This window comes from Carcharodon carcharias, chromosome 2 (genome assembly GCF_017639515.1).
Source record: "Carcharodon carcharias isolate sCarCar2 chromosome 2, sCarCar2.pri, whole genome shotgun sequence".
Lineage (NCBI taxonomy): Eukaryota > Metazoa > Chordata > Chondrichthyes > Lamniformes > Lamnidae > Carcharodon > Carcharodon carcharias.
The window spans coordinates 206,567,098-206,585,466 of NC_054468.1; the positions used below are offsets into that span (position 1 = coordinate 206,567,098).

The window sequence follows — 18,369 nt, forward strand, 5'->3', positions numbered from 1 at the left end:
AGTATTAACTGCCAAACAGGTTTATTAAACATTAATGAATGAAATATAATATTAACTCAACATTTTTTTCACAGAAATAGGCTTATTTGACTCTACATTGAAGAGAATAATTAATAACTTGCACCTTCTAAGCTAAGCCAAATTTGAATTACTTTTTATGCATTGTTTTTCTCTTGATCTTCTCACTAACTACAGAAAGGTCTGGCTAGCTAATGATCTTTGGAAATTTCTGACAGATCTGCTTCAAAGATCAGGGGCAGGATCTTTGGGTTGTCGGGCGGGCACGGCAAGCGGGCCCAGGAGCAGCTGGGGAACAGTACGCCGCCCGCGATCGGCTCCCGACCACGATCTCACACTGGCAGGCCAGCATGGAACGTGCGCTGAGAAGCTCAGCGCTGCCCGGGGTGGGGGGGCGGAGGGCAGGAGGAGTGTGAGCGCAAAAGTCTGTGCGTGTGCAGGGGCGCACGCACTGAAAGCTCCCTGAAGGCAGGAAGCTGAAGGCTTGTAAGAACAAAAGTAAAGAACCTGGACATGTGAAAAACATGTCCCCACATAGGACCCACTCACATGAACAAAACATTATAAAAAATTATGTCAAAAATCTTTCATTTTCTTTTAAATTAATGTTGGAAGCCTCATCCCGCCCATGGATGAGGTTTCCTAAAAAGCCCAAAGGCCGATTTGCCCGCCCACCAACCATAAGGCTGGATGGGCAGCGCAAAATAGCATTAAATTAATTGATTAATGGCCTTAATAGGCCTCTTAATTGCTGTCGGGCACCCTGCCCACTCTCGTGTGTCCCCACCAGCTGAAAGATCACGCAAGTGCACGATGATGTCGGGACGCTTGCCCAATGTCATTGCACGCTATTTTACGCCCGATCGGGTTGGGCGCGTGCCCGCCCGTGGGACATAAAATCCTGACCCAGGTGTCAGCTGCAGTTCAGTGGGTGGCCTACCTGCCTCTGAGTCAGAAGGTTGTGAATTTGAGTCCCACTCCAGACTTAAGCACAGACTTCAAGGCTGATATTTCAGCACAGTATTGAGGGAGTGCTGTGCTGTTAGAGGTACCATCTTCAGATGAGATGTTAAATTGAGGCCCTGGCTGCCCTCTTAGGTGGACATAAAAAAAAACCCTTGGTGCTATTTCAAAGAAGAGTAGGGGAGTTATCCCCTGTGCCCTGGCCAATGCATCGCAAAAAGATTATCTGGTCATTATCACAGTGCTACTTGTGGGAGCTTTCTGTGTGCAATTTGGCTGCTGCTTTTCCTACATTATAACAGTAACTACACTTCAAAAGCACTTCCTTGGTTGTAAAGCACTTTGGGAAGACTGGTGGTCATGAAAGGTGCTATATAAATGCAAGTCTTTCTATTTTTTATTTTGGATAGCCTCTTGCCTTTTTGAAAGTCTCTAAGATTTGTTAACAAAACAAAAACAGAATTACCTGGAAAAACTCAGCAGGTCTGGCAGCATTGGCGGAGAAGAAAAGAGTTGACGTTTCGAGTCCACATGACCCTTCGACAGAACTTGAGCTCGAGTCTCTTTCTTGGACTCGAACTCAAGTTCTGTCGAAGGGTCATGAGGACTCGAAATGTCAACTCTTTTCTTCTCCGCCGATGCTGCCAGACCTGCTGAGTTTTTCCAGGTAATTCTGTTTTTGTTTTGGATTTCCAGCATCCGCAGTTTTTTTGTTTTTATCAAAGATTTGTTAATTTGAAAGGATCAGACTGATTTATCCCTTTAAAAACAGTAACTACAGCCAAGTGGAATTTAAAATAGCTATTTATTACATTCAAAAAGCTGATGATCAGACACTTATTTGAACAAATAACATAACATGTTTATATTTGAATTGAATAGCTCATCTCCACCGTCAATCAAACTGCCCATCAACAGCCTAATTGACACAATAATATGTTGAATTAAATTGGAACATGATTTCTGTGAGTGAAGTTGATTTTAAATTTTTTGTGTGCTTTGATAGAATTGAAGATAATATAAATTGAATTTTAGACATAAATGTTTCATTTTCCTCAAAGATTCTTGACATGGAAACTAAAGCACAGAAGCAGGACATTTGGCCTAAATGGTCTGTTTATATTCTGCTCAAGTCCTCCTCAACTTTAATTCTCTTTTCACACCTCACCCCCTTACCCCTCTTTCTATTCTCCCGATTAATGCATGCCTCCCCTTAAACAGATCAATTCTTTGACCATTCCATGTTTTCACCACTCTCCAATTAAAAAAAAATTTCTATCATTAATTTTCATGGTTAAGTGTTAATATTACAGAAATATTCTTTTATCTCTACGCCCCCACCCCAAACCCCCAGATCATCGTTACAGGTTTTATGCGCTCATGATGCGAATAAGTGTTTCGTGACATCGTTTTCATGCTCCTCTTTTACAAATTTGTATCTGTCCCCTTGTCCTGCAATTGTGGTTTGAGTAGAAATTGTTCTGAGAAATAATGCTTTAAGAGTAGATTTATTACTGGAATGTTGTTGTTTGCTTCTCACTCTGAGTGAGCTGAAAACGTACAAAACCGATTAGGCCAGGGAGATTTGAATTTCCCTCGACCTCTCAACAGTCTAAGATTGATTGTATAATTTGCACAAAAACAATTCTCTGTTGCATGATGGCCAATATCACAACAATTATTAAAGAGTATTTTCATTCTTGTTCAAGAATCCATGGGGTTTAATTGAAGCTCAGGACTCGTGGTCATTGGTAAATGACAATAACTAGGCTGAAGCATACAGGCAAGCCCAAAGAGGAACCACTGCCATGATATTCCACAAGTCACTGGCCTGGATTTTGCGGGGGCCTTTAATGGTGAACTGTGAGTATTATCCCTCTGAAACCAACTGCAACCTCTGGATTTAACGCAAGTGCAGGTGAACGTGGAAAATTGTGGCCTGTCATTCGCTACTCTGCAACATGCTGTGCTGTATAACACCCCTTGCCCCCACACCCACCAACCACCCAGAACCAGCAAATCAGTGAAATCAGTGGATGGGCCAAGAGCTTCACTTTTCCGGCTTTCATATCCCTGTTGTTAAATGTCTAGATATTCTGAATTTTTCTTTAATAGTAACTTTTTACTGTTTTTTCATGATATTTCAGCTTCTACATTCACTCAGTGTCCCAATCTTTACTTTGCTGTATGTAATTTTTTTATTTAAAAAGTGATTTCATTTTAGTGCTTTCCGTTTCCTGATTGGCTGTCTGTGAGAATTCTTTAACTGATTGGCTGCTTGGACAGTTTGATGATATCACTGCAGCTGCATGCTGGGGATCCTAATTAAAGACTGCTACAATCAATTACACACAGAGATGATGCAAAATTCTCGCTGCAGAGATTGTTAGATCTCTCAGTGAAGCTTTTGGTCCTGACTGTAAGATCCAGGCCATTATGCTTTAATGAGATTAATAGTTTACTGTGTAATATTTTTGTAGGAGGTGATGGATGTGAGAAAGCAGCAGTATGATGACAAGGAGTTTGGCTTGAACTGGAGCTCAGCACTGAAGTGTAGTTGACTTTCAGTTATTTGATTGTTGGAATTGTCAATTTATCATACCAAGACAATGAAAACAAGTGCTGTGAGAAATGTACATGATATGGCATTTCCTAGAAACTATGTGTGTTCACGAAACACATAAAGTGTAAGAAATGTTTCCAGGTGGATTTCTCAAACTCCAAATGACTTAGAAAATCACTAGCATTGTGGAACAACACAGAATCTTCTGGAATGAGTGGTAATTCTACTGCACTGGATTGAGCATTGGCTACAAGCCAGTAGGCAGGAAATGGTTGTCAATCAATTTGGATCTGCTTGGAGACCAATCATCAGTGATGTCCCACAGTGCTAGGACTTTTTCTATTTACTATTTTCATTAACAATAGGGATGTTGTGTTGGGTGAATTATCTGCAAGTTTGCTGATGATAGCAAGAGAAGTGAGAGAGTTTGGACTGTAGAGGATCCTTGACTTCTACAAGCGGATCCAGATGTGCAAGGGTATTGGGCTGATGACTAGCAAATGACATTTAACTTAGAAAAGAGGATGTGGACAGGTCAAGCTGAACATGCATACTCCCTTCAGGGGAAAGAATTAAAGCCAGTGGGGACATCTGGGCATTCTAGTGCGTCAATCTCTAATGGTTCAGGAGCAATGCTGTGAAATAATAGCTACAGCAAATGTGAGTGTGTGCTTACAGGAAAATTAACTATTAAAAAATACCATTTTGTCCTTGTACAAGACTTTGACTAGGCCTCAGTCCACATATTGTGTTCAGTTTTAGTCTTTGAGGCTTTGGAAAGGGTGCAGATGAGGATCACAGATTACTTCCCAGTTGCATCTTTAGTCACCAAGATAGGCTCAAGAGAGCTGGTTCTCTATATATTAGAGAAGTTCCGATTCAGAGGCAATTTAGATTTACATGAAGTGCTGGATTGTGTTGGTGAAGCACAATTGTATCGAATGAATAGGTTAGAGAAGACCAGGAATCACTCTTATTACTTAAGAAAAGGCAGGACTGGGTTAGATATTTGGAGTAAATAAAAACAGAAAATGCTGGAAAAGCTCAGCAGGTCTGGCAGCCTTTTTGGAGAGAGAAACAGAGTTAATGTTTTGAGCCCATAAGATTCTTCTTTGGTTCTGCCAGACCTGCTGAACTTTTCCAGCACTTTCTGTTTTTATCTCAGGTCTCCAGCATTCTCAGTACTTTGCTTTTATTTTAGATGTTCAGAGGTTCTTTCCTCAGAGAATAGTGAGCATGTGGAACAGGTTGCTGGCTCATGTGGTGCAAACACTGATTTACTGAATTCTTCAAGCAAGGGATGGAGCAGCTTCTGGCTGGGGAGGAGATGTTAACGGGGTGGTGAGCCATAGTTCAAGAGGCACCATGGGCACTTGTCTCTGTCAGAGAGAGACAAGTGGGTTATATAGCTTGAAGGGCGCCACTACTCATCAAGCATGGAGTAAGGCAAGGAGGCAAGTCTCCATGAACTACCACTGCTGATACAGGGATTGAACCCGCGCAGTTAGGGTCATTCTGTAGCCTTCTGAGCTAACTGACTCCCATCGTGATAAGCCTACAGAAATAAAACAGAAAGTGTTAGCAATACTTACCAGGTCTGGCAACAGCTGTGATGGGAAAAGCAGAGTTAATTGCTGAATTTCCTTCCATGGACCTCAATCCTGCTGTTGGGAGGAAAAGTGCACCCGGAACCTGCAAGTACTGGCACTGGGACACAGAGGGTGATTTTTGAGGAAGTGGAAAATTGTGGCCATCTCAGGGAGCCCTGTCCAAATAAAGATGGAGGGCGGGCTCCCAGAGGCTGCAGGACAATTGGAGGCCCTCCATGGCTGAGAGATCGGCAGCCGATATGGACTGGGGAACGGGAGGGCGCCTCAAGATTTCCACTGAAGAAACTTTCAAAGGATATAAATGAAAAGTGGTCACAGTTGCCAGGTTGTCAGCAGGACAGCGTCTGGAAATCGTGGTTGGGGGAATTATCTTTCATGATGGAGTGCTGGAGCCCTGTTCTGCCCTGGGGAGGCTGCCTCTATTCATTGGCTGGGTTATGGCCTCAATGAGGTTGTGTGTGTGTGTGTGTGTGGGGGTTGGTGGTGGTGGTGGTGGTGGTGGTGGTGGTGGTGGTGGTGTGGGGTGGTCTGCAAACTGACTAGAAAATTCAGGTTTGTATTGGCAGGGTGGCCTTATTGGCCCTTTAATTGGCTTAAAAGGCTTCCTGTCACTTGTACCTCCTGCCCGCCTCTGGTCCCGCCTCCACAGCCAAACAAAAATTCAGCCCAGCATTTCAAGTCGCGAATACTTCCTCCAAACTGATACGTCTACTGACCTCAGTTCAGGCCGTTAGTGCCTTGCCGATGCCGATTTGGCTGTTAAAATCAGCCCCTATGATTCTTAATTTAACCCCCCCACCCCCACCAAACTTCCTCTGCTCAGTGACAGACCTGTGATTAAATAGGAATAACCACCAACAAAATGGTGGGACACCATGGGCGGACTTTTCCAAGCCCGCTGGTAGCGAGTGTGATAGGCAGAGTGCGGGGAAAATATGGCGGGACCCACTTCACGACAGCGTGAAGGCAGGTCGCGATCTTCCACTCAGCCCGCTGAAGGAGGGCCACATTTCCCGCCATCGGTCAGTGGGGAGGTAATTGTAATATACTAGCATATAATTAAAATGTCATCCCGCCAGGCTCTTGGAACCCCCACTGTATCGCCCGTCCACGTGGGTGGGAAAACACCCTGACATGTTTCACAACAGAGCACAGGCGACATGCATTTGGTGGCCTTCACTTTGTGGGAATTGAGGTGAGCGAGCAGCAGCGCTTCCTACTGCTCACCCATTGTTTACAGGCCTCAGGGGTGCTAGGGGGTAGGAGGGCAACTGATGCCTGGCCTTGGAGGTGACTGCTGAGGGGTGGGGGGCAATGGTGTCCGGGGGCTGAGTGCTGGCCAGCCTCAGAGGTGACTGCTGAGTTTGGGGGTGGAGTGGGGGGTGGTGTTGGTGGGTGTCTGGGAGCAAGTGCTGATTAGCCTCGGAGGCGAGTGCTGAGGGGTGGTGGGGGGGGTCAAGTGCTGCCCTGGTGCTGCATCCTGCGCACAGGCAATCGAGATGGGGGCAGAGTAAGCAAGGGGAGTGACCATGCATTAGGGACACCTGTATAAACTGACCATGCCTCTGCAACAGAGGCACAGCCACAGTGATATGATTGAGGTCAGGCTCCTAACCTGCCCACCCACACAAGCAACACAGAGGCACCAAAGGGCCACCAAGCGCTCCATTTCTTACACCAGCCCCTCTGCACCACCACCACCACCACCACCACCACACCCCCTCCCCCCCCCCCACCCCCCCCCCACCCACCACCCACCGGCACAGACTTCGAGTCCACCACCACTTTATTGGAACTCAGAGAAGTTGGACTGCACACGTTGTACAATCTCCTCGCAAACACTGGCCATTTAGCAGTCACTGCTGGAGGCGCTCACAGCCCCTGGCAATCTCAGCATCCCGGTTTGGACCAGTGTCCCCCAAGCCACAGTGATCGCTGGCCATCCGAGGGGTGACCAGCACTCTCCGGGAAGTGTTAAGGGTCACACAGGGCCAGGAAAGGTGCTAAGTACAGCCATGATAACCACGTATCTCTCTTTCATGCTGCAGGAGGACCACGTCAGGGTCATGGATCCTGGTGACCTAGCTGTATCCCTGATGGCCTACAGAGACTGTAGAAGACAGAGGAGAGAGTGACTGAGGCACCTGGCTACACAAAGGCAGGAGCAACAACCTCATGAAGAAGGGGCAGCAGGGACTCACACACACGCTGCCCAGGAGCGACAGCGAGCCGTGGCTAGTCAGCACCTGGCGACACCCAGGTCTATAGATGCCACCTGCCATTCCTGCAGATCACTGAAAACCAGTGTCACCGATGACTGCGCATGTCTAGGAACCTGGTGGCTCACATCTGCCACTTACTGCAGGACTTGGCGCCAAGGGGACATGGAGGGCATCCACTACCACTGGCTGTGAAAGTGACAGCGGTGCTCAATTTCTATGCCAGTGGCTCCTTTCAGGGCTCCACAGGTGACCTCAGTGAGATTTCTCAAGCCTCCACCCACAAATACATCCATGAGGTCACGGATGCCATCTTCTCCATGGCACACAACTTTGTGCATTTCGCCCGGGACCAGGACAGCCAGGATGCAAGAGCGATTGGGTTCGCCCTGATCTCAGGATTCCCACAGGTGCAGGGTGCGATTGACTTCACTCATGTGGTGCACAGGTCTCCATCGTTACACTCAGTGGACTTCATCAACTGAACGTGTAGTTGGTGAGCGACCACTACAAACTCATCTTGCAGGTGTGCGCACGGTTTCCAGGGAGTCTGCATGACGCCTACATCCTCAGTCACTTGCAGATCCCTGCAGTCTTCCAGGGTCCACAGAAACTGCAAGGATGGCTTCTTGGGGACAAGGGCTACCCACAGAGGCTGTGTCTGATGACACCCATGCGGCAGCCTCAGACTGCAGCAGAGCGATGCTATAATGAGGCTCATGCAGCAGCTCGCAACTTGGTGGAGCAGACCATCAGGATACTGAAGATGAGGTTCTGGTGCCTGGACCGGTCTGGTGCAGCACTGCAATACAGCCCACAGAGGGTGTCACACATCATCGTCGTCGCCTGCTGAGCCCTTTACAACCTGGCGCTGCAATGGGGTGAGGAGCTGGCTGAGGAGGAGATGGAGGAGCTGCATGTTTCCTCGGATCAGGAGGCGCTGATGGGGTGAGGGTGAGGGGGTCCTTGGTAGTGACAATGATGGGGTTGAAGCTATCGCACTGGCAAGATGAGGCAGGTGTACTTGGGAGGCCGTCATAGCTGCCAGACTTGTGGAGGATGATGACGATAATTCAGTGAGTTTCCCCTTAGATCCTCACTTTGCAGTTGTGAACATTTGACTCCAGTCCGGCTTATCACAGCATCAGTACCCTCTGTGAGATTGCTCCTGTCATGGAGATGCAGGGGAGGCCCTAATAGTCACTCAATCGTAGGAGGATGATGACAACATGCAGTGTGGACACTCCATAGATCTTCACTTAGTCTCTGGGATGGTCTAACTCCTGTCTGGCTGAGGGCAGCTTGCTTGCGCTCCATGATCAGGGCCATCTCAGAGATGCAGCCATGAAACTTTAGACACATTTGATGCTGTGTCCGCCTTCAGCACTTCAGCCCTTCAGGAGCTGGTCACAGATGCTGGTGTGATGGGGGTCGGACCCACATTAAAGGTGCTGAGAGCACATAAGGAGAATGAGAGAACATTCTGGCAGCAATGACCAGCACCATCGAGGTGCAGGCATCAGTAATGTGCACAGGGAGTGTGAGGCCAGACCATCACTTTGGTCTGAAGGTTGCACAAAGCACAGGCAAGAGGCCCTGGACTGAGACACCTGCCTTTATCTTGTGTAGAAAGGTTTCACATCTGAGTAACAAGAACACTGCTCATCAGAACAAGGAACAATAGGCAGGGAGACATTCTTAGAAGTTTATTGACAATAATGAACAGTATTTACAGGTGATTAACACTTGTGCCCAGGCTATGCAACTACTATTACCTAACGCTTCTAACCCTGCCGCTACATCTTGGTGCTCACCGGACATCCACAGCAGAGGTGGAGGCAGCCTGCTGACTGCGATGCCCTTCAGGAGCTGGTACACAGCATCACTGGTCGCAGATGCTGGTGTGATGGGGGTCAGCCCCACCTTAAAGGTGCTGAGAGCACATAAGGAGAATGAGAGAACTCTGTGGCGCCTGCCCACTACAGAAGTCAGGCGCCTTCTGGAGGGCCGAGACTTGGAGGGCCGCTGCCTGCTTTTGGGGTCCTGCTGTGTGGCAGTGGCACCCTCCTCGGCCTGTGGAGCTGGATCTGCGGAGGTCACAGGAAGAGGGGATACAGATGGGCCGGTCACTCCCAGAGTCACCTGGGTGGATGGCCCCGGGGCATGCACCTGCTGATCCTCCTCCCTCTGGGTGCCGGAGGGCCCCTGACTGACTCTGTGAGCGGAACGGGTAGCTGGAGTGAGATCGAGCTGCCCAGCATCCCTCTTGCATACACACTGTTGGAGGCCAACCATGGCAACAGTGATGGAGTTAAGCCCGCGCAGCAGTGCAGGAGTGATGTCCTGAACCAAGGTCTCCATGGCGGCTGCTATCCTACCAGTATTGACCTTGGTGTGTTGCAATGCTGGCGCTATCACCTCAGCCTGAAGGCAGATGGACTCCTCCATCGTGCCTTGCAACCTGAGGAGTGCAGCGGACATCCCTTCCTGTTGTTCCGGAACTTGCCTTTGCAGCTCCAACAAATGTGACAGACGCTTGTCATCTGACTCGGACTCAGCAATGCTCTGGCCTCCAGCAGTTCTCTGAGTGCCGGACACCTGGGAAGTCCCTGCCTCTGCCTGCTGTGGATCAGAAAGTGCAATGTGCTCAACAGATTGTGATCCCGAGGCTACTCTAAAGCTGGGTCCCACTGAGGTGTGTATCTCTGTGCTTATGGAGGGTGTGGGTGAGCGCTGTGAAGGGACTTCAGGGAGGGTGCCTTCAGATTCCTCTTCAGAGGTTTCTTTGGGGATTGATTGGAGGCCTTGGGTCATGGGCTCTGTCAGCTGTTTGGCAGATGTGCCTGCGGAAGAAAGGAGAGATAATTAGTACATGGCAGTGGCCTATGAAAGAGGACACATCACTCATGGCATAGTTGTCTGATGGATGTTGCACTGCTGGATCCTCACTTGGTAGGTCAGTGTCGACCTCACCATCAGCACAGGACCAGTCCTGGTCATCACCGGCCAGCTGGATGGCTCTGTTTTCAAATTCTGAGAGAACTTTGAATTCTGGCATCCCTCCACCTGTCTGCGACCTTTCCTTCCTGTTGTGAGCCTGTTTGTCCTGCATGGATAGAGATGGGGAGAGTGCATCAGGATGCCTGCCAGGCCAGATGATACATGTGCCTGGCCTGTGTGGGTGGTGAGTGGTCCCATGGACAGGATAAGGGCAATGGCGGTGTGTGTGTGAAAGAGTGAATGGTGATGTCCCTTGCACTGGCAATGAGTGAGGGCCCTGTGGCTGTGTGATGGGTTTGTGAATGTGTGAGTTGGGAGTGATGAAAAGAGTGACTTACTCAGGCGGAATGGAGGAGACCATTCATCCTTTTGCGGTGCTAGGTGGCTGTCCTCTCCTGAAGGGCATTGGCGCTAACCACCACTGCCACCACCTCCCAAGCAAGGTTAGTGACATTGCTGCCCATTCTGCGGCCAGAGTGGGGGTAGGGCGTATCCTAGTGGGCCTCTACAGCATCCAGCAGTCGCTCGAAGGACCGGTCGTTGAAGTAGGCGGGGCAGTCCTTTTTCCTTTGCTGGCCATGTCTCCCAGGCAGCGGTGGTGAGCTGGTGGTGATGAGCACTTTGCTGGCGGCTGCCTTTTAAAGATGGTGGCCGGCGTGATGCAACAGCAGGGTGATGGCTAGCGGGCAAATGAGAGCCCGCTCGCCATGGAAACGGTGTGTTTCCTGGGAATGCATAAATAATGAGGCGGGCTCAGGAAGATATGGCGTGAAAACCCATCATTGTCGTCAGTGGGAAGGTCTCCATTTTACCCGCCCGCTACCGCACTTAGTGCAATTCTGGGAAAATTCCGCCCTATGTGTTTAATTTAGTGGCGTCAGTAAATCGGATATTTTGATTCACTTCTTTCACTAAATAGTCTGATGAAGGCTTTACACTTTAAAAAGTGAACTCAATGCAGGATAATCATGTTTATACAGTTGAAGCATTTCACACAAAGCAGAGTATCTTTACTTCCCTTTCTGCTTGAACAGCACCAATAGATTTCTGTACTTTGAGATAAGGGAGTCAATAACCCCCAACAGCAATAACGCCCTACACCTAACCACATTATTCCTAACATTTCTAGTAATTGCGGTCTTCACAACGAGGCAGTTCCTCTGTTTCACCCACATGTCAGTGTAGCCTGTGGCCCTTTGAGGCACTTCAACCACACAGGCAAGTCAGACTAATTGATGCCTCATTGGTGTTTGCTGGAATTACTCGGGCCCAATAGCTAAGATATAAGGACAAACATAAAAAAGAGAGACTTGTATTTATATTGTGGGGAAGATGTTCTCCCCATTGGGCGGGTGGGCTCGGGAGTGGCCACGCAATGGTCCACCACCCATGATCGCCCCAGCCGTGGTTTCAGGCTGGCCAATCAACGGGCAGCCAACGTGAATCATGCGCTGAAACGCTCAGTGCTGCCTGGGTGGGGGAGGGGAGGAGGGCGAGCGCGGAAGTCAGCGCAGGCGCTGGGGATCGCGCAGTGAAAGCTCCCTGAAGTCAGAGAGCCGCCTCAGGGAGCTGAAGCTTTCCAACATTCTAAATAAAGATTTCAAAATTAAGGTAAGCGTGCCCCCTCACGTGACCCTGCCACACGAGCAGGGACGTGTTAAAAAGGAGATTTAATCGTTTTTTAATTTCATTTTTAATGGACATCGGAAACCTCATCCCGCCCGTGGATGAGGTTTCCTCAAAAATCCCAAGGCCGCTTGGCCTTTTCGCCCGCCCGCCTGCCAGTCTGCCAACCAAAAGGCTGGTTGGGCAGGGAAAAATCCAGTTTAATTTAGTTGTGATTGGGCTTCACAGCCCCCTTAATCGTTGGCGGGCTCGCTGCCGACTCCCGCACGCGTCCACCGTCCAAAATATCGCACGAGTGCGCGATGACATCAGGACGCTTGCCCGATGTCATCGCGCATCATTTCACACTCGTGTGTGCGTCAGGCGTGCGCCTGCTTGCCGAGCTGAAAATCCAGCCCCATGACTTCAGGACATCTTAAAATGCTTTACAGCCAATGAAATGCCATTTTGGAACGTATTCACTGTTGTGATGTGCACAGCAGTCAATTTGCGCACAGCAAGCTCCCGCAAACAGCAATGTGATAATGGCCAGGGTATCTGTTTTCAGAGACGTTGTTTGAAGGATAAATATCGGCCAGGGTACCAGGGGTAACTCCCCTGCTCTCCTTCCAACAGCGCCCTAGGGTCCCTTAAGGTTTAATGCCTCATCCGAATAATAAAGGCAAAATCCGAGCTGTGCCTAAAGCTTAAAGAGTGAATCTCGCCATCAGGAGATCCTGTTAAGGAGAGATTCCCCATCAGAAACTTTTTTTAATCGCTGAGGGGGCAATTTTAATTTATCCTTTCTGGTGGCAGTGCAGTTGAAAATCATCTTGGAAAAACTTGTCGGCTCCATTCCCACCCATAGCCTCTTTAACTGGACCGTTTTATTAGGCTAATTAACACAGCAAAACATTAATACATGTGAAACTGTGATGGGGGAGAAAGTGGAAGCTATAACAGTGCTTCTGAAGGAAAGTCCGGGTCTCTGATGCCCTTGAATTTGCTGTCCACCCCAAAGACCTACTGTAACTCCAACATCCGCCAGCAACTTACCCTGAAAGATGTAAGTGATGCCAGGCAGTTAAAATAGTCCTACCTCAAACAGGAGATACTGGTTGATGGCTGTCCCTGCCCGCCTGAAATCCGCTCCCAGTAAAAAATTCCCCATGTGCTCATTAGAAATGATTAGGAAATAGTTCTGCTAAATTTGACATCTGTTTCTCCTGCATAATCCGGCAGCTTTTTAAAATCATTTTTTTTTCAAAATTTGTGCTGTTGACATCCTTGGGGAATTGGTTTTTTAAAAAAAATCATCATATCAGTTGGGTTAAACAGCTAAATTAATGTTAATTGCTATAGCAGCCCCTGCTTGGAATTTTCCTCATTTTCCGTAAGTTGGTGACAATGTTTAATCAATGGAAAATTATTTTTTGGGGGGGATGTGAGGGGAGTGAATCTAATATAAACATCATGGAGTAGAGCTTCTGCTTTAGCATAATTGGAAAATGGTGCCCAAAATGCACTCAGAATTGTGCTCTTTAGGTTACGTTTAAAGTTTCTGATAAAATTAACTTGCATTGTCATAAATGTAAAATTTTCCATGAATCAGCACAATCGGGCAGTGCGATAGAACACAATAGTTTATTTCTTTCCTTCCATTGTGAAGTATTCCTTGATTATTTAAGAGTGGTAACTGTTAATGGTATGATAATTGTATTATTAAAGTTAAGGATATGTAGGTGGAGGGCATTGATTGATTAAGTACCTTGAGCATATATAAAGAGGGACTTTAAGTTTCCTTTGAAGTTTTGTTTTAGTTACAGTGCCCCATTGGGGGCTGTTTACCTCCCTTCCCCTTTTTTGTTAGTTTGATTTATTAATCATTTTTTTTAATTCAAAGAAGTCTATAAAGAAGGACTGCATGTTGGGCAGCTGCTGATGTCCAGCCCGTGTCCAAAGCCATCCAGAGCCTTAAAAACATGGTGCCCAGCCCCGAACGCACCCATGGTGTTGAGGCGGCTCAGGCATATGGTGGAATCCCATCTGAGCTGACTCCTGTTCACACAGAATTTCACATTGGCCCCAAGCCCCAAAACATCCTTTGGGAGCTGCAGCCCCACAATTTGAGCTGTCTTGCGGAAGTTCCCTCTGTGCCTTTTCGTTCGGCACGGAGGGGTTTCCTGTATGAGCTGCTGCCGCACACCTTCACCTCCTCACCTTCGTCTGGTGCCCAAATACGCCTTGGCATACTCGTTTACCATCTGGTGGCAGTGGAGGTCCCCAGTGGGTGGCTGTCTCCGTGGGAGTCCTTCCCCTTACCACCGGGGACCTGGGGTGGAGGGTGTTGCACACAGCAGTCCCATACAACCATAGGCCACAATGGTTCATGGGCTTCCAAGCTGATTGTGTTTTCTGCAGCCTAGAGGAGTCCGTAGACCACGTGTACATAGGCTGTAGGTGTTTAGGCCCCCGTTTTTAGTTTCCTTACAAATCTGTTTCTTGAGTTTTGGTTGCACTTCAGCCCCACTCTCCTGATCTTTGGGCATCTGGTATGGAGGGGGATGGAAAGGGGGAAGGACCTCCTTGTATGCCAGTTCCTGGCCTGGTCAACCTGGCCATTAACAGATCCAGGCAGTGGGTGGTCGAGAGAGTCTTCCAGCCTGACTTGTCTGCCCCTCTTCCACAGCTATTTTTGTGGCCGGGTGTCCTTGGAGAGGGAGCATGCAGAGTCTACCAGCACACTTGAAGCCTTTTGTGAACAGTGGGCACCATGGCGACTGGGCTGCATTATCGACCCACAGAACAACATTTTACTTTGAGTTGGTAAGTTTCCTTTAAGATTTTGTCTTTAGTTTCAGTATCCCTTCAAGGGACTGTCCCCTTTGTTTAAATTAGTCTAATTTGTCCAATTTGGTTTAATTTGATTTGAGTACTCCAAAGCGTATAAAGAGGGACTGCATGTTGGGTGTCTGCTGATGTCCAGTCCATGGCCAAAGCCATCCAGATCTTTAAGAATGTGGTGCTCAGCCCCAACGGCACCTGTGATGTTAAGGCGGCTCAAGCGTGCGGTAGGCTCCTGTCCGAGCTGACCCCAGTTTGGACGCAATTTCACGTCGGCCCCAAGCCCCGAAACCTCCTTCGGGAGCTGCAGCCCCACAATTTGAGCCATCTTGCGGAAATTCCCTCTGTGCCTTCCACTCAGCACGGAAGGATTTCCTGTTTGGGCTGCTGCTGCACACCTTTCACTTCCTTGTCTTCATCTACCATCCGGACATGCCGTGACACTCTGTTCTGCTGTCTGGTGGCGGGGGAGGTCCCCGGTGGAGGGCTCTGTACATGGCAGTCCTCCCGTATACCATCAGGCACCTGGCCTGGGGGTGCTGCTTGCAGCTGTGCCATGCAATCATAGGTTAAGATGCTTCACGGACTGTAAGGCCTCGGGGAATCCGTGTTCCATGTTTATGTCAAATGCCCAAAGCCGCAGGCCCTTTTTCGTCATTTGAAGGGGCTGCTCCTCAAGTTGTGGTTGCACTACAGCCCCACGCTCCTGATCTTTGGTCACCCAGTGTAGTGCGGGGTGAGGAGAGAGGATGATCTTCTTGTAAGCCTGCTCCTGGGCCTGGCCAAGGTAGCCATCAACAGGTTCAGGCAGCGGGCAGTCGAGGGGGTCACCTGATTGGGGTGGGGGTGGTGTTGGGGGGGAGGAGGGGCACATGTGGCCTGACTGTCTTCTGCAGCTATGTTTGTATCCGTGTGTCCTTGGAAAGGGAGCATCTGGTGTCCACCTGTATCCTTGAGGCCGGTGAACAACACAGGGGCTGGAGTGCATTATCTCCCCCGCAAAATGTTATTTTAGTTTAATTTTGATCTGTTTCCTTTAAAGTTTAGTATTTGTTACTGGTGCACCTTTAAGGGGTTGATCATTAATTAGTTTATTAGTTCATTTGTCTAACTGTTGTACTCAAAAAAATATAAAGAGACACCTCTGGAATGCATCATCTCCCCCCATAATATTATTTTAATTTCAATTACTTACGTTCCCTTCAAATATTTGATTTTGGTTAATTAGCTAACAACTGCCTGGAATAGGGAGTCCATGCAAAGGATTCACTTCAGGTGGTTGGGGAGTATAATCCTTAACAATTGGTCTATGGGACGAATCCCAAATTACTCTCTGATGTGTGATAGCCCCCTGCAACAAGAGGTTATTCAATTAGTTCCATTTTTCCCCCATACATTTGAATGCTTTACACACAGAGAGAAGGGCATTCATCAAGGCTGAAGACTTGGAGAAAGTTTGCAGAGCTCTAATGCATCTTATCAGACCATTCAAGAAAAATTTTAATGCTGGGGATTTAGTATACTATAAGAGAGATAGGTATAAAGAGGGGAAAGGCTCAGGTAAGGTGATAGGGTGTGATAGTAAGACAGTGGCTCTCCAACATTGCAGTCAAACTATTAAGGTCCATTCATCGCAGTTAATTGGGATTGGTTACAAACTTTCAGAATCTGTGCAGTTGATAGAAGGCAATGAGACACCCTCATTTTTGACAGTTATGAGGAACAAAACACAGGTCAGGGGCCAGATAGCGATAGGCAGAATGATACTGACACACAGGAAAGGGCTATTTTAACCAAAGGACAAATGCCTAGAGTGAGCGTTCAGGTGACAAACATGCCAGAAGAGCCCAGTGATTGAGGGGCTATGATTATTGTCTTGAAAGTGGGGAAAGCGACTGGCCTGTTCAAGTATTGGCTAAATGTCCAAGGTGATGAACAAGTAAGCTCCATGGATTGGCAAAATGGGGTGAAAGATTGGAAAACAAGAAAATGCAGTGCGAGTTCTCATAGTGGATCTGGGAGTGAATCTTGTGCTAGAAAACGATATATATTGGCAATGGAACCTCTGACCATGGGAGGGAGAGGTTCTGTAGAAGTAGTCCAAAAAGAAATGGGAGGGCAAGTAGAGGCTATCGCTTGACTAGATTATGCAATGGAACAATTTGGAAACACTACTAAAAGTAGGAGCCCTTATGAGCAGGAAGTTTTGGTGGCTGCCAACAAATTGGAAGATAAGTTAATAAGAGAGACAAAACAAAAAGCATTAGATAGTTGGAAGGAATTTGGTGTTTAGTCTGAAATGCCAGATAGGGAACAGCCAGCCTTAGCACGCAGATAGATATGTACGGATGGGACATATAAGATTGAAGAGAAACTAATGGCTCAAGGTTTTGAAGAGTGACTTGTGGATCAGGATGTTAGAATGTAAAATCCTGAAAAATAATCCTGAAAATTTTTCTTTGTTCTGTAAGCCACATATTTGTTGGAATGTAGGTCGATTGATATAAAAAATGTATTTTCGCAGGGTGAACTTTTTCAGAAGTGTTTTTGAAACTGTCCAAAGAGGCATGTGATTCAGAAGGGAAGCTGTGGGAATTAAGCTATGGAAATTTATGGATTGAATGATGCATCAAGCGTATGGTATTTCTCAGTTAGATATGTCTTGCAGAAAGAAGGCTGTACTCATTTGAAACAGATCCAACAATATTCTACTGGTACCACAAAGGGAAATTCTTAGGCACCTTTATGATGCATATTGATGATTTTATATATGGAGGTCCTGTGGAATTTGAGCAATTTGTTATAAATAAGATTTAAAGGGAATTTAAGGTTGAAAGTCAGGCTTTTCGGTGCCTTTAAATATACAGGTTTAAACATTAAGCAAAATAGGTCTGGAGTAACCTTGAATCAATAATCACATCTAGAAAGTGTTACTGATAAATCATGCTCTGTTTTCTCAGAAAGATGATGTTACATCTAAAAAAGAAACAAACCAGTTAAGAAGCTTGTTTGGACAGGTGAATTGGCTATGCACTCAGACAAGAGCAGATGCTAGCTTTGATGTATTGGAACTCAGTGCAATGATGAAACTCTACAGTGAGGATGCTTAAGGGCAAATAAAGCATTAAAAAAAATTAAAAATTGAGAAATTCATACTCAAGTTTCCAATCGTGGGGGACCTGAAGGACATGAAATTAGAAATTTTTAGTGATGCTTCTCATGCCAATCTTCCAGATGGGTATTAGAGTACACATGGACCGTGGTGGCTCAAGCAGGCAGCTCACCACCACCTTCTCAAGGGCAACCATGGATGGGCAATAAATGCTGGTCCAGCCAGCGAAGCCCACATCCCGTGAATGAATTTAATAAGAGCTGGTTTAATAGTGGGCATGGGGTGGTGGGGACCTACAGGATGTGGCATTGATACATTTAGATGTTCAATTTGCAGTCATTTCCTACAGGTTGTTTGCAATTACACTATAACTCACCACATTAAACTTACACTTTCTGCAACACAGGATATGACTATTTGTGTTATGTTTCTCCT

The 18,369-nt window shown here is 47.3% G+C and overlaps 1 protein-coding gene across 1 annotated transcript in view; it reads right to left on the reverse strand.

The window, feature by feature from the left end:
- kcnk12 (potassium channel, subfamily K, member 12) overlaps nt 1-18,369 on the reverse strand; it is an 83,675-nt gene that overhangs the window by 1,198 nt on the left and 64,108 nt on the right. The window lies entirely within an intron of this gene.